The sequence below is a fragment of the Xenopus laevis genome, chromosome 2L (assembly GCF_017654675.1).
Source record: "Xenopus laevis strain J_2021 chromosome 2L, Xenopus_laevis_v10.1, whole genome shotgun sequence".
In the NCBI taxonomy this organism is placed as follows: Eukaryota; Metazoa; Chordata; class Amphibia; order Anura; family Pipidae; genus Xenopus; species Xenopus laevis.
Window position 1 is genome coordinate 48,501,011 of NC_054373.1, and position 12,878 is coordinate 48,513,888.

The window sequence follows — 12,878 nt, forward strand, 5'->3', positions numbered from 1 at the left end:
TGTGGAGAGCAGTGACATCTAGGAAGTGCTAAATGGAAAGTGAAAGTAATTGTCTGCCCCGCCTCTATGCCCACAGTGAAAATTTTAGGCTGCACCCATCTGGGAACTTCTTTAGATAGGACAATATGATCACTACAGAAAATGGACAATGAGCACTCCACTAATTCTATGCATGCCAGCAAGGCCACGGAAGAAAATTTGCAGAAAACAAGCAGAATGCCACAAATTTGCCCTCTTCCCATGCTGCATGTCTGGCTCTGCCTCCCTCTGCGGTCTGCTTAGCTGAAAACATTTTGGATGACCACACGTTCCTCTGTGGTGTGCAGAGCAATCTTTAGTGAGGGGCAGGTGTCACAGTGAGGCAGGGTAAACCAGACCCACAAAAATTTTGGGCCTAAGGTGGATGCAGTGAGGCCCACTGGGATGTTTCCCAGTTTTGTGTCCTATTCATTAAACTAATATTGAAGGAGGGTTATGCTGCCCTATTAGAAGTGCAAAGTTGGTAAATAAATAAATAAATAAATAAAAAAGATTAAAAAAAACACTTTTGGTGAAAATTTCATGTTCCATGTGAAATTACATAATTCATGATCCTGCAGTTTGGACTTGAGCTGTTGGGATTGAAAGCCCAATGCATCTGAGAAGAAAGCTCTTTAATTAACTGTTAGAATGTTATAAATGGACAATTCCAAACAACTTTTCAATTGGTCATCATTTTTTTATAGTTTTTTTTAATTTGCCTTCTTCTTATGACTCTCTCCAACTTTCAAAAATCTAAAAAAACAAAAGCTTTGCAAGGCTACAAATGTATTGTTATTGTTACTTTTTATTACTCATCTTTCTATTCAGGTCCTCTCCTTTCATATTCCAGGCTCTTATTCAAATCAACGCAGGGTTGCTAGGGTAGGTTAGGACCCTAACAAACAGATAGCTGAAATTGCAAACTAGTAAATCTGCTGAATAAGTGCAGGACTCCAAGGACGATTCTGGCGCGATCCGCAAAAATGTGTCGCCACATCAACAATATGACACGACCGACAATAAAATTATTTACCTTATTTCCGTCGCATCCGACGTGACGTCTGCATTTTTGTGCAGCGAGTCGGAATCGTCCATGGAGTCCTGCCCTAAAATGCTAAATAACTCATAAACCACAAATAATAAAAAATGAAAACCAATTACAAATTGTCTCAGAATATCACTTCCCAAATCATAATAAAAGTTAACTCAAACTTTGATATCACATTAAGGGTAGGACTCTACGAGCGATTTTGTCGCGATCCGACAAAACGCATGTGACAAAAATAAGGTAAGATATAGAATTATTGCATGGTGTCGCAACGTTGATCCGATGCGACACGACTGTCGAATGCAGACGCAGAGAGTAAAGAGCAATTATTTATATCAGCGATACCCTTGTCACTGGGTAAAGAGTAAAGGATCTGGCTTAATTTTAAGGGCTCTTACACACAGGCGTTTTTTGCAGTGCTCCCCTGCGTTCCGCTTTCTTCCATTCAACCGCAGGGGATTGCAGGAGTAAACACACCCAATTATGGTCAAGGGGGCCGTACTCACACAGATGCGTGTAAGCGCAAAACGCAGGTGGGACTCAGCATGTTGCATTACACCTGCGTTTGGCACTTACATGCGTCTGTGGGGGTACAACCCCCTTGACAATAACGAAGTGCGTTTACACCTGCGCTCCCCTGCGGCTGAAGGGAAGAAAGCAGAACACAGGGGAGTGCAGAAAAAAACGCCCGTGTGTAAGAGCCCTTAGCCAGGTTGATGGAATCATGGAACCATAGCTCACCTCTCTGTAATAATGCATAAACATGCTGGGAAATATCTATTAACCATTTATTTACTGATCTGGGACATGTTTTCCACTGAAACACTACTGAAAATCTAAAGTGATCAATCATCCACAAAGTCTTTAGGGCTATATTTTTTTGGTATTTCAACAACATAAAGTCAAATTAGGAAAGTAATTGTAATGCCATTCACTTACAACAGCTCTGCAGTGTTCATCCGTCGCAATACTACAAGTGTAGAAATGCAAATCATTAAAATGCATGCACTCAGGACATGCTTTGCGTTTCATATTCCATCAGAGAAATCCCAGCTTGTTTCCACGGAGACTGAACTAGAAGTCACCATGGCAACTGCCTCAGCTGAGTTGCTTCTCACAGACAGTGGGGGGAAAAAAACCCCTAGAAAATAAATAAATAAATATGCCCCAATTTGGACTTCTTAGTCCATTCTCATTAAGTCACACTTAACCCTTCTTCCTCATCAGTGGGCCTGTAAGGCCCGGAGATCACTGCTCCAAGTGCAAAGGAACTGTAAATTACAGCTGTGGGTAGGTAGGCAGGCATTAAATATAGTGCTCCAATATCCTTGCACCTGTGAAATAGTGTTCTAGTACAGGGGAATGGGGGTGCCAATATCCCCACCTCCCCAGTGATGCTTAATGTTAACTTCCTACACCCCTTGTATAGCTCCCAACTATTGATGTCCTGGGCAGCCTCATGAGCAGTGAAGAACTCTGATGTAGAAATTCTCACTGCCGTGTTTAGAAAGTATCTACTATGGTGGCAAAATGCCTCATTTCTATAGACATATAGTAAACTATTAGATGTTAAGGGAAAGTGAAATATCTGGTGCAAGCCAGTGCACATCTATAGTATATTGTGAGAGATAATAAAGCACTGTGTAATTCAGAAAATCCCCTGCCACGTGGGTTACTGTTTGTTTCCTCTTACATTCCACGTGACCCTCAGTGGGTCACTGAAAGGTTAATAGGAACTCAATGGCCAGTTGGAGAAAAGTGACTGAGAAAAAGTGCAGCACGATGAAAGAAATATTTCTTCTATCCTACGATTCTAAAGGCAAAACTTTTCTATGTTCAACCCACAAGATATGTGGAATATTGCAAAGCAAGAAAATTAAAACAGTCACAACCATCTCCCACCAGGGCATTGATCAGATAAATAACAAAATATGCTACCTCGGGTGACTGCACTGGGAGACATGGTATTGTTCTGTCAGTGAACAGGAGGGGGAGGATTTCAGTATAAAAATGCCCAGTTTAGCGTTTCTGTGTCAAAACCTGCCCTGTGTGGCATTAACTGGCTTATTCCATAACTGACGGTGTACACACAAGATATGGCAGACAGGAGCAGATCTTTTCCATGCTGTCTGCTGCAACTTATTTTTTTCTGTGCAATACAATTGCAAAGGCAACAACTGTGTGCATGGCACATTAGCAAAGCTTTCATTGAAATACTTGTATATTTTTATATTACAAATCCAGCAGAAACACCAGGTGAAGACACCAGAGGGGTTGATTTACAACCACAACTGCAATTGCCACCCCCGAACCAGGCAGCAGCTTTGGCGTTCCCACAGCACCTTAAAGTCAAGGCGGAGAGCAGACGCAGCAAAAGAATCAGCGACACGTCCTTTGAATGCCAAACAAAGACACAACCCCAACCAGATTCTCAGCGCAATTGCTATTGTGAGGGAAAAATGGTAAATGTGCTTGGATTTGCGGCTGCACTTGCGTCCATAAAATGACACTTCATGCACATGGTATTAGTTAAAAACGAATCCACACCGATTTTTAAAGCATTTCAGGTCCTGTACATGAGTGGACGACTGCATCAAAGCTTACCTGCCAGAATGAATGCTGATAATTTGGGCCGGAGTATGAGAACTTTAACTGAAGCCCTAAACCTCAGATGGTACCCATGGCAAATTCAATTTACCACAGCAAACCTACATACAATATAATTTTATATTACAATGTATAGCAATTGTTATTTTTATTTACATCACAGATGTGCAACTTATCTCTCTCTCTCTTCATAAACGAATAACTTAATTTTCCATCCCACAAATATCGAAGATACTACAGCAATGAGGGAAACCAGGCATATAAGCAACTGTTTAACACAACCACTTGCACTTAGAATAAGCTTTTCTGCCTTTTATACAATCAGAAAACAGATTCACTATTAATCTAGAATTTAGCTGCCTAAAAAATCTTCTACACAGGCCAGGCAGATAAGACCACACACACGCAAGTCTATATATGCTTACAATAACTAAGAACTATATGCTAACTGGCTGCGGTCTTATCACCTGGCTTCTCTCTATGCACTCATCTCCTCTCATAAATATGGCCAGAATGCCCAATGCTCCTCTTCATACACTACAATACAACAGTGCCACCTAGTAGTATTCCAATCAGAGCACATGATGCCACCTTGGGTAAAATTGCCAGTCCAGCACAACCAGATTTATTTAGGCTTTAACAATATCCATGTTTATTCACGTTTAACAAATACTGTCAACCATTTCAGGAGGAAAAACTGGAGAAGAAAAGCAGGAGTTGTTATGCAAAACTAAAACTTCCACCATCCTCCAGGGTCAGTGACCCCTAAAATCTGATAGAATTTGAAGCAGGCTAGAAACAGAATAATTAAAAATGCTGTTATTAAACAAAAATAAAGAATGAAGACAAATTGAAAAGCTGCATAGAATGGGTATGGCTAGAACATAGTGGAAGTTAATTTAAAGGAGACATTTTGTGTAAAAAATAAGAATGTACCAGTGCATTATACTCATTTAGATATAGAAGAATTTTGCTTAAAAAAGTCATGTTCACACTGATTTATTGAATATTTCAGCAAAAACCCTAATAATCCCTCCCTTCTCCCTAAATTTCCAGGCTGTGTAGGGGAGCCGGCGGCACTCAGCTCACCACACTGTAGGACAGGAACCAATCAGCAGCTAGCACGACCTGCTAGGGAACTAAAGCATGTCTTTGTTTGTGTAACTGCCGGGCTGTGATTGGCTGTCCCCTCCTACTGTGCTTCTGGCAGGAGCTGTTAGGACACGCCCACCCCACATTTGAAACACAGACAGGGACCAGTGAACATCTATAGGGAGCTCTAATAAAGGGGCTATTTTTAAAGATATTAATTTTTAGCACCATGTAATAGCAACACCATATATTATAACTGCCTACAAAATTAGGGTTTTTTCATTAATCCTATATGTCTCATTTAAAGGTGATGGACCAGGGATCATTGCAAATGGCAGCTGTAAGGGCTGTGGCACGCTGCTAGTATCAGTGTTCAAAACTCCATTGTCACTGTTTCATAATCACTTCATGAGCAGAACTTGCTACATAATTACTTTACCATAGGCTACATTTGCATGTATCTGGTGAAATGACCTATGGAAATCCATGGAGTGCTGTTTGCCACTACTTTTAACATCAATCCAGTTCATAATTTATCAGGAACCTTTTTGGCACATTTGAAGCTAAAGAAAATGAATAACTAAATACTAATCTCCGAGAAAGGAACAGGTTTTTTTTTCACATGTTGCCTTGAAGCAGTGCTTAGTTAAGTACCCTTTTTCCATTTAGCATACAAATAGGCCAGAACAAAGGGGAAGTAAAGTTTGATAACTATATACATATTTGTTACACATAAATTTATCTGAACTTCAGTTTTGTACCCTGTTCATTATTCTATGTCATATGTCAGAAATAAATATATAAATACTGTGATTAATTCAAGTCAGCCTTGGCAAGTGCCATGTTGCTGTATTTATGTGATAACATAAATATATATAAAAGTAAAACCGGGGAGACAGATTTTGCTTTCTTCCCATACTGAGGGCCACAGGAGAGAAATCATTGTGTAAGTGGCCTGCTGAGTTTTGTAATTGTTTTCCACTGTCTGCTAAACATTTCCAATTAAAGTAATAAAGAAAGATACAAGAGAGTCAGCATAAAACCTACTTTTATAACTTCCACTGCACATTTTAGGAATCCTGAGCATAACTTGCTATTGAGTGGATAGATTTGAAGGGCAGTTAACCCCTTCACTATGACTATTCTCCAGCCATACATGTACTTTGATTTTATATCCAAACGACTTTAACTCTAAGGGCTGGGACACACTGGGCGATTTGGGGAGATTTAACCGCCTGGCGACTAATCGCCGCGACTTTCCACGACCAATCTTCCCCGAATGCTTCCCCTCGCTCTGCGCCTGGCTAAAATGAAAAATCGCCTGCGCTAATCACACGCGGCGATTCGTTTTCCGAAGTCGCCCGAAGTTTCCTTGTGAGGCAACTTCGGGCGACTTCGGAAAACGAATCGCCGCGTGTGATTAGCGCAGGCGATTTTTCATTTTAGCCAGGCGCAGAGCGAGGGGAAGCATTCGGGGAGAAAAGTCGCTGCGATTAGTCGCCAGGCGACTAAATCTCCCCAAATCGCCCAGTGTGTCCCTACCCTAAGCATCTCTGCAGCAGCTTACAGCACAGTGAGTAGGGACAGTGTCGCCAACACTTTCAAGATGGCTAAGCAAATTCAGAAGATGGGGAGCTGCTGTGGACCACTTTGAAGGCATGATGATTAAAGTTATAGGGCTGTTGAACCTCTGTGATGTTGGTTCAGTAAACACATGTTGCCATTTAAAAAAAAGCCTAGTAGATTTAGCAATTACAATTTAAATCTATCAAGGCTTGAAGATGTTTATATACTGTATATACTGTTATTTAGCTTCTTAAATGTTATTCACTGATGGCTGAATAATGGGTGATGCTTTTGGTCTTAAAACATAGAGCTAGACTTTAAAGTGCATAGTCTGTACTTTAAAGGAGAAGGAAAGCTACAAAGGAATTTTATTGCCAATAGATTAGCTGCAATAGAATGCTATATTTACTCTGTAGAATATTTTACCATACCTGAGTAAAAAGCTCTAGAAGCTCTTGGTTTGTTTAGGATAGCAGCTGCAGTATTAGCTTGGTATAACATCACTTCCTGCCTGAGTCTCTCCCTGCTCAATTATAGCTCTGGGCTCAGATTACAGTTGAGAAGGGGGGGGGAAGAGGAGCAAACTGAACCAGAGGCAAGGAGGCTGATGGCAGGAAGTCTGATACAGAAGCCCATGTACACACAAAAGAAGGAAATAAATGCAGTGTTTCTTTTGAAAGAGGGTTTACTTGTACATTTAGGTGGACCTTTCTGATAAGGCTTACTTACTTTTAACCTTTCCTTCTCCTTTAAATCAGCACACAGGTCTAAATTAAAGGTAGTAAAGCAACAGTAAGAAGCACAGAGTAGAGGTGATGGCACATCTTATTCTTCTCCAGAATTTCATATGGAAGCCAAAGACATAGATCAAGACCATCATGAGCATTAGCATAACACTTTATAAACATATAGTAGAGAAAACAGGATTTGTGTACTCACCGATAAATCCGTTTCTCTAAGTCCCGAACAGGCAGCACAGGTACCAAAGGGTTAATGTCCTCTTCCCTTTAGGAGGCAGGATGACAGAAAAAGAACTGTGGGACAGCTCCTCCTCTTCCCGACATTAGCCCAACCCCTTCAGTTGTTGTTATCAAGCATAGAAAAAATAGGAAATTAAGAGCTAACAGGGTGGGAACTTCCTGTGCTGCCTGTTCGGGACTTAGAGAAACGGATTTATCGGTGAGTACACAAATCCTGTTTTCTCAAACGTCCCTTGGCAGCACAGGTACCAAAGGGTTAAGTCCCAAAGCAGAAGGGTGGGATAGAAATAGAAAATAGTAACAACGAAGAGAAGTAATGATTAATTAGATAAGTAAACAACAGATTTAGAGCCTTACATTATAGTAGAAGGAGACTCTTACACAACTGCCGCTTGTAGAACTTTACGGCCAAAAATTGCCTGGGATGAGGCATAAACATTGAACTTGTAAAATTTTGTAAACGTGTGGACCGAGGACCACGTGGCAGCACGGCAAATCTGATCTGCGGAAGCCTGATTCGCTTGAGCCCAAGACGAACTAAGAGCCCTTGTGGAATGTGCTGTAATTCTGAATGGAGATTGTCTTCCTTTCTCTGCGTAAGCCAAGAGAATTGTTTCTCTGATCCATCTGCTGATAGATGTGGGGCTAGCTTTGTTGCCCCGTTGTGGTGCTCCGAACAAGATAAATAGCGACTCTGATTGCCTGAAATCTTGAGTTCTGTGTAAGTAGTACTTGATTGCCCTTACCACGTCTAGTGTGTGTAGGGCTTTCTCCTTTGCATTTTTTGGTTTCGGACATAATGAAGGTAAGACAATCTCTTGATTAATGTGGTAGTCAGATACTACCTTTGGTAAAAACTCTGGTTGAGTGCGAAGAACAACCTTATCCTCGTGTATCACACATAGAGGGGGTCGGCAAGAAAGCGCCGCGAGTTCCGAGACTCGTCTTGCAGATGCAATGGCCACTAGAAAGCTCACTTTTAGGGAAAGCAATTTCAAACTGATGGAGTGCATAGGCTCAAATGGTGGTTTCTGTAGCGCGTGTAGGACCAAAGTGAGGTCCCATGGAGGTGTTGGTGTACGCCAACGGGGGCGCATGTGTTGAGCGGCTTGTAGGAAAGTCTTTATGTCTTTTAGCTCTGCTAAAGGTCGTTGAAGCAAAAGTGAAAGAGCAGACACCTGAACTTTGAGAGAACTAGCTGCGAGGCCTTTGTCTAAGCCATGTTGTAAGAAGTCCAACAATTCTGCCACAAGAATGGATGTATGGTCTAACCGATTGCGGCTGCACCATTCCAAAAAGGTCTTCCAGATTCTGTGGTATGACCTTTTGGTGGATTTCTTCCTAGCTTGTAACATCGTCTGTACTACTGAGTGGGAGAAACCTTTCTGTGTCCACACTGCGGTTTCAATAGCCATGCCGTCAGGGCTAGCATGCCTAGATTGTGGTGTAGGTATGGACCCTGAGTCAGAAGATCGGGCCACAGTGGGAGTCTCCAGGGTTCGGTTATGGACATGGTCTGTAGATCCGAGAACCATGCCCTCCGGGGCCAGTATGGCGCTATTACTATGGCCTTGGTGTAGTGCAGTTTGAGCTTTCTCAGGACTTTGTGTAACATCGGTAGTGGTGGGAATATATAAACAAGATCGAAATCCCAGTTGATGGTGAGTGCATCTACTGCTGTGGCCTTGCGATCGCGATACCTTGTGCAATACGCTGTAAGTTGGTGATTGAATGACGACGCCATCAGGTCGATTTGTGGCCATCCCCACCTGTTGGCTATTTGAATGAATATCTGGCGATTCAGCTTCCATTCCCCTGGATCCAGAGTCTGCCGACTGAGAAAGTCTGCTTCCCAGTTCTCTTGGCCTGGAATGTAAATGGCTGAAATCTGTGGAACTGTTCGTTCCGCCCAGGCAAGAATCCTGGCTGTCTCTTCCCAGGCTGCCCGACTGTGGGTGCCGCCTTGATGGTTCAAGTAGGCTACGGCTGTAGCATTGTCCGTCTGTACCTTTATGGGAATATCGCGAAGAACAGTAGTCCAGTGTACTAGAGCGTGTCTGATAGCTCTTAGTTCGAGTACATTGATTGGCAGATCTGCTTCTGCTGCTGACCATTGTCCTTGCACAGTCAAGTCTTGGAACACTCCTCCCCAGCCAGTTAAGCTTGCATCCGTGGTCACTGTGACAGTGTTCGTCACTGAGCAGGCTCGCCCGATTGACAGGTTTTGGTTCTCTGTCCACCAAATTAAGGACTGCTTGGTGTGTTGAGATAGACGAATTTTGGTGTCGAGCGATGTTGGTGATCTGTTCCATTTTTGGAGGAGTTCCAGTTGAAGTAGTCTCATGTGGAATTGAGCGTAGGGCACCAGATCTATTGAAGCTGTCATAAGGCCTAATAGATGCATCCCCTTTCTTATGGAAATGTCTATCTTTTGGATGGCCGACAAAGTCGCTGAGATAACCTTCTGAACTTTTTCTTGAGTGAGAAAAACTCTGTGTCTTTGAGAATCGAATAGTGCTCCCAAAAAAACGATTGACTGGGCTGGTGACAGGGAGCTCTTTGTTGGATGGATTATCCACCCATGCTGTTTCAGTATGGCTTGGCATGTCTCTGTATGTTGTACTGCCCTCTGTCTGGATGGGGCTCGGAGAAGAAGGTCGTCCAGATATGGAATAATGATTAAGTGTTGTTCCCTCATGTAAGCCACCAAACTGGCCATGACCTTGGTGAACACCCTTGGTGCCGTGGCTAGGCCGAAGGGTAGAGCCTGGAACTGGAAATGTTCGTTGAGTATTGCGAACCGTAGAAATCTTTGATAGAACGGATGAATTGGAATGTGCAGATATGCATCTTTTAAGTCTATCGAGGTGAAGTAGTCGCCTTGCTCTACATTGGCGATGACTGCTCTCAGAGACTCCATCTTGAAGGTGGGTACCTGCAGAAAACGGTTCAGTTTCTTTAAATCCAGGACAGGGCGAAGAGAACTGTCTTTCTTGGGAACCATGAAGAGGTTCGAATAAAAACCTTGGTTGCGTTGGTGTATAGGTACTGGAACAATGACTTCCTTTCTTAGCATTTCCTGAATGGTGGTAAGGAAGGCAGTTTTCTTGTCTGGTTTGGATGGTATCTTGGACCTTAAGAATCTGGTTGGTGGAAGTTGGTTGAAAAAAGGTTCGTAACCATAAGTGATCACTTTGTGAACCCATTTGTCTGAAGTGTTCGCAAGCCATGCCTCTTTGAAAAAACTGAGTCGTCCACCAACCGCCTCCCGAGGATTTGAGGCGGCTAAGGCCTCAGGAGTCCTGTTTGTCTGTGGTGGAGGGTTTGGTTTGTCTTCTTTGTGAGGGGTTCCATGTTGACTTTCCAGATCCCCGGAAACCTTTAGAAGTAGTTCCTGTGTTATTTCTCGAATTCCTTGAGAAATTTTGATTAAAACGTTTATTGTAAAAAGGTCGGAAGGAACGTTGTGAACTTTGCTGGGGTCTGGGTCTCCTGTCCTGGGGTAAGAAGTTGCTCTTTCCCCCTGAGATCTTGGAAATTAAAGTGTCTAGTTCACTTCCAAAAAGTGTGGTTCCTGTGAATGGTAGAGATACCAGGTTCTTTTTGGAAGCTGGGTCTGCACTCCATGGTTTCAGCCACAATGCTCTTCTTGCAGCGATAGCTAATGCAGAGGATTTAGCGAGTAGATGTAATGTATCCATTGATGCATCACATAGGTAATGAATTGCGTTTAGCATTTTTGAGAGGTGAGTGGCCATGTCGAATTCCTCGTCAGATGCTTCCTGCATGGCTTCCTGAGCCCACAGGGTAAGTGTTCGTGTTACACATGCTGTGGCTATAGTAGGTTTGAACGCAGATGTGGTAGATGTAAAGATGTTCTTTAGCAGACTTTCAGTCTTACGATCCATGGGGTCTTTGAAGGAAGTGCCATCTTCCAACGGAATGGTAGTCCGTTTCGCCAATCGGGCCACCGGGGCGTCTACCTTGGGTACTTGATCCCATTTATCTTTGTATTGTTGGTGAAAAGGATAGAGATTATCCAACCGTTTGTCTCTGGATAGTTTCCTATCAGGAAATTTCCATTCTTTTTTAATCACTTCTTCCACTGTTTCGTGGACTGGGAAGTGCCTCTGTGGCTTCATAACTGAGCCAAAAAGTTTGTCAAGGGTTTTAACCTCTTTTGTTTCCTCTTGTAGGTCTAACGTGACAAACATATCCGCCAGCAGTGCGTCCACTGCTTCCGATTGTGACCTTTTTGGTGTTTGAGATGCAGTTTCTATTTGGTCAGAATCTGAATCGTTAGGGTCTAAGAATGGGTCCTCATCCGAGGATTGTGGACCTGCTTCTGAAGTGCCTGGTGCAGGTTGAAAAATAGTAGTAGTAGATTTTTGCTTTTGCATAGCTGCTGTCGCTAACTTCTCAATGGATGAGGTCATCCCCAAAAAGGACTTTTGAAAATTTTTGAGCCAATCTGGCATTTCTGCTGGTGGTGGGCTGTTTTCTGGAGGGGGAGTGTCTGTTCTGGGTTTTTTATTATAACCACTAGTGGGAGCCTTAGTCCGCTTACTTGAGGACTTTTTGGCGGGTAATTGACTAGCTTCCCCCAATTGAGTTGGGCCCAAAGCAGCAGCTGTGGTCTCCCCTTCCATAATGACAAGGCACTATGTTAGTGAGGCAGACAGGAGAATTGGCGTGATAGGGAGAATTTCACCAGAAAAGAAGAGTAGCAAGACGTTACCTTGTTAGTCTGAAGGGGGTCAGGGTAATGTTGAAAACGGTAGGAGCTTCCCAGTTCTCTATCGAAATGAGAGTCTTCCTGATTATTGTGCCGCACTGCGCGCTCAGCGTATACACTACCGCTGTGTATTAGTGAAAGGGCGCGAAACTCGCCCGGGGCGCGGTGACGTCATCGCGTTGTGCGTGTCCTTTCCCCTGTTGTGCGTGTCCTTCCCCCTGACCTCCTCTTCACTGTGCGCATATGTCCGCCATTAGTATGCGCTCGTAGCAGCGCGAAAGCATGCTTTCTCCCTTAGATTGTGGCAGCGCGGAAGCATGCCTTCTTATATCACATACTGTGGTAGCGCAGACGCATGCCTTGTAATAAGTGTGTGTGTATATGGGGACTCGGTAGCACTCTGCATACCATGCCCTGGAGTGTGCTGTGACCCTTGGTAACCGATTACCATATTCCGGATAACTTAATGTATAAACAGATGGTATATTGCAGCGCAACAGCATGCTAATACCCGCACACTTCTCCTATATTGTGGTAAGGGTAGCGCAAAAGCATACCCAATTGATTCCTAGATTTTTGGTAAGGAAAGAAAAAAATACCTACCTCCTAGAGAGCAGGATGACAAAAAACTGAAGGGGTTGGGCTAATGTCGGGAAGAGGAGGAGCTGTCCCACAGTTCTTTTTCTGTCATCCTGCCTCCTAAAGGGAAGAGGACATTAACCCTTTGGTACCTGTGCTGCCAAGGGACGTTTGAGAAATAGCCCATTATCACCTCATCACTTTACTACTGCACCAATGCAATCAGGTAATATTAAAGTATAGGTAATAT

The 12,878-nt window shown here is 43.2% G+C and overlaps 1 protein-coding gene across 3 annotated transcripts in view; it reads right to left on the bottom strand.

Annotated features, from left to right (window-relative positions):
- The window catches only part of mnt.L (MAX network transcriptional repressor L homeolog), a 60,773-nt gene that overhangs the window by 20,374 nt on the left and 27,521 nt on the right, over window positions 1–12,878 (bottom strand). Inside the window, exon 1 of one of the 3 annotated variants that reach the window (XR_005965219.1) lies at window positions 7,064–10,601. The gene's annotated coding sequence lies outside the window, so the exon portion shown is untranslated. 3 annotated transcript variants of the gene reach the window in all.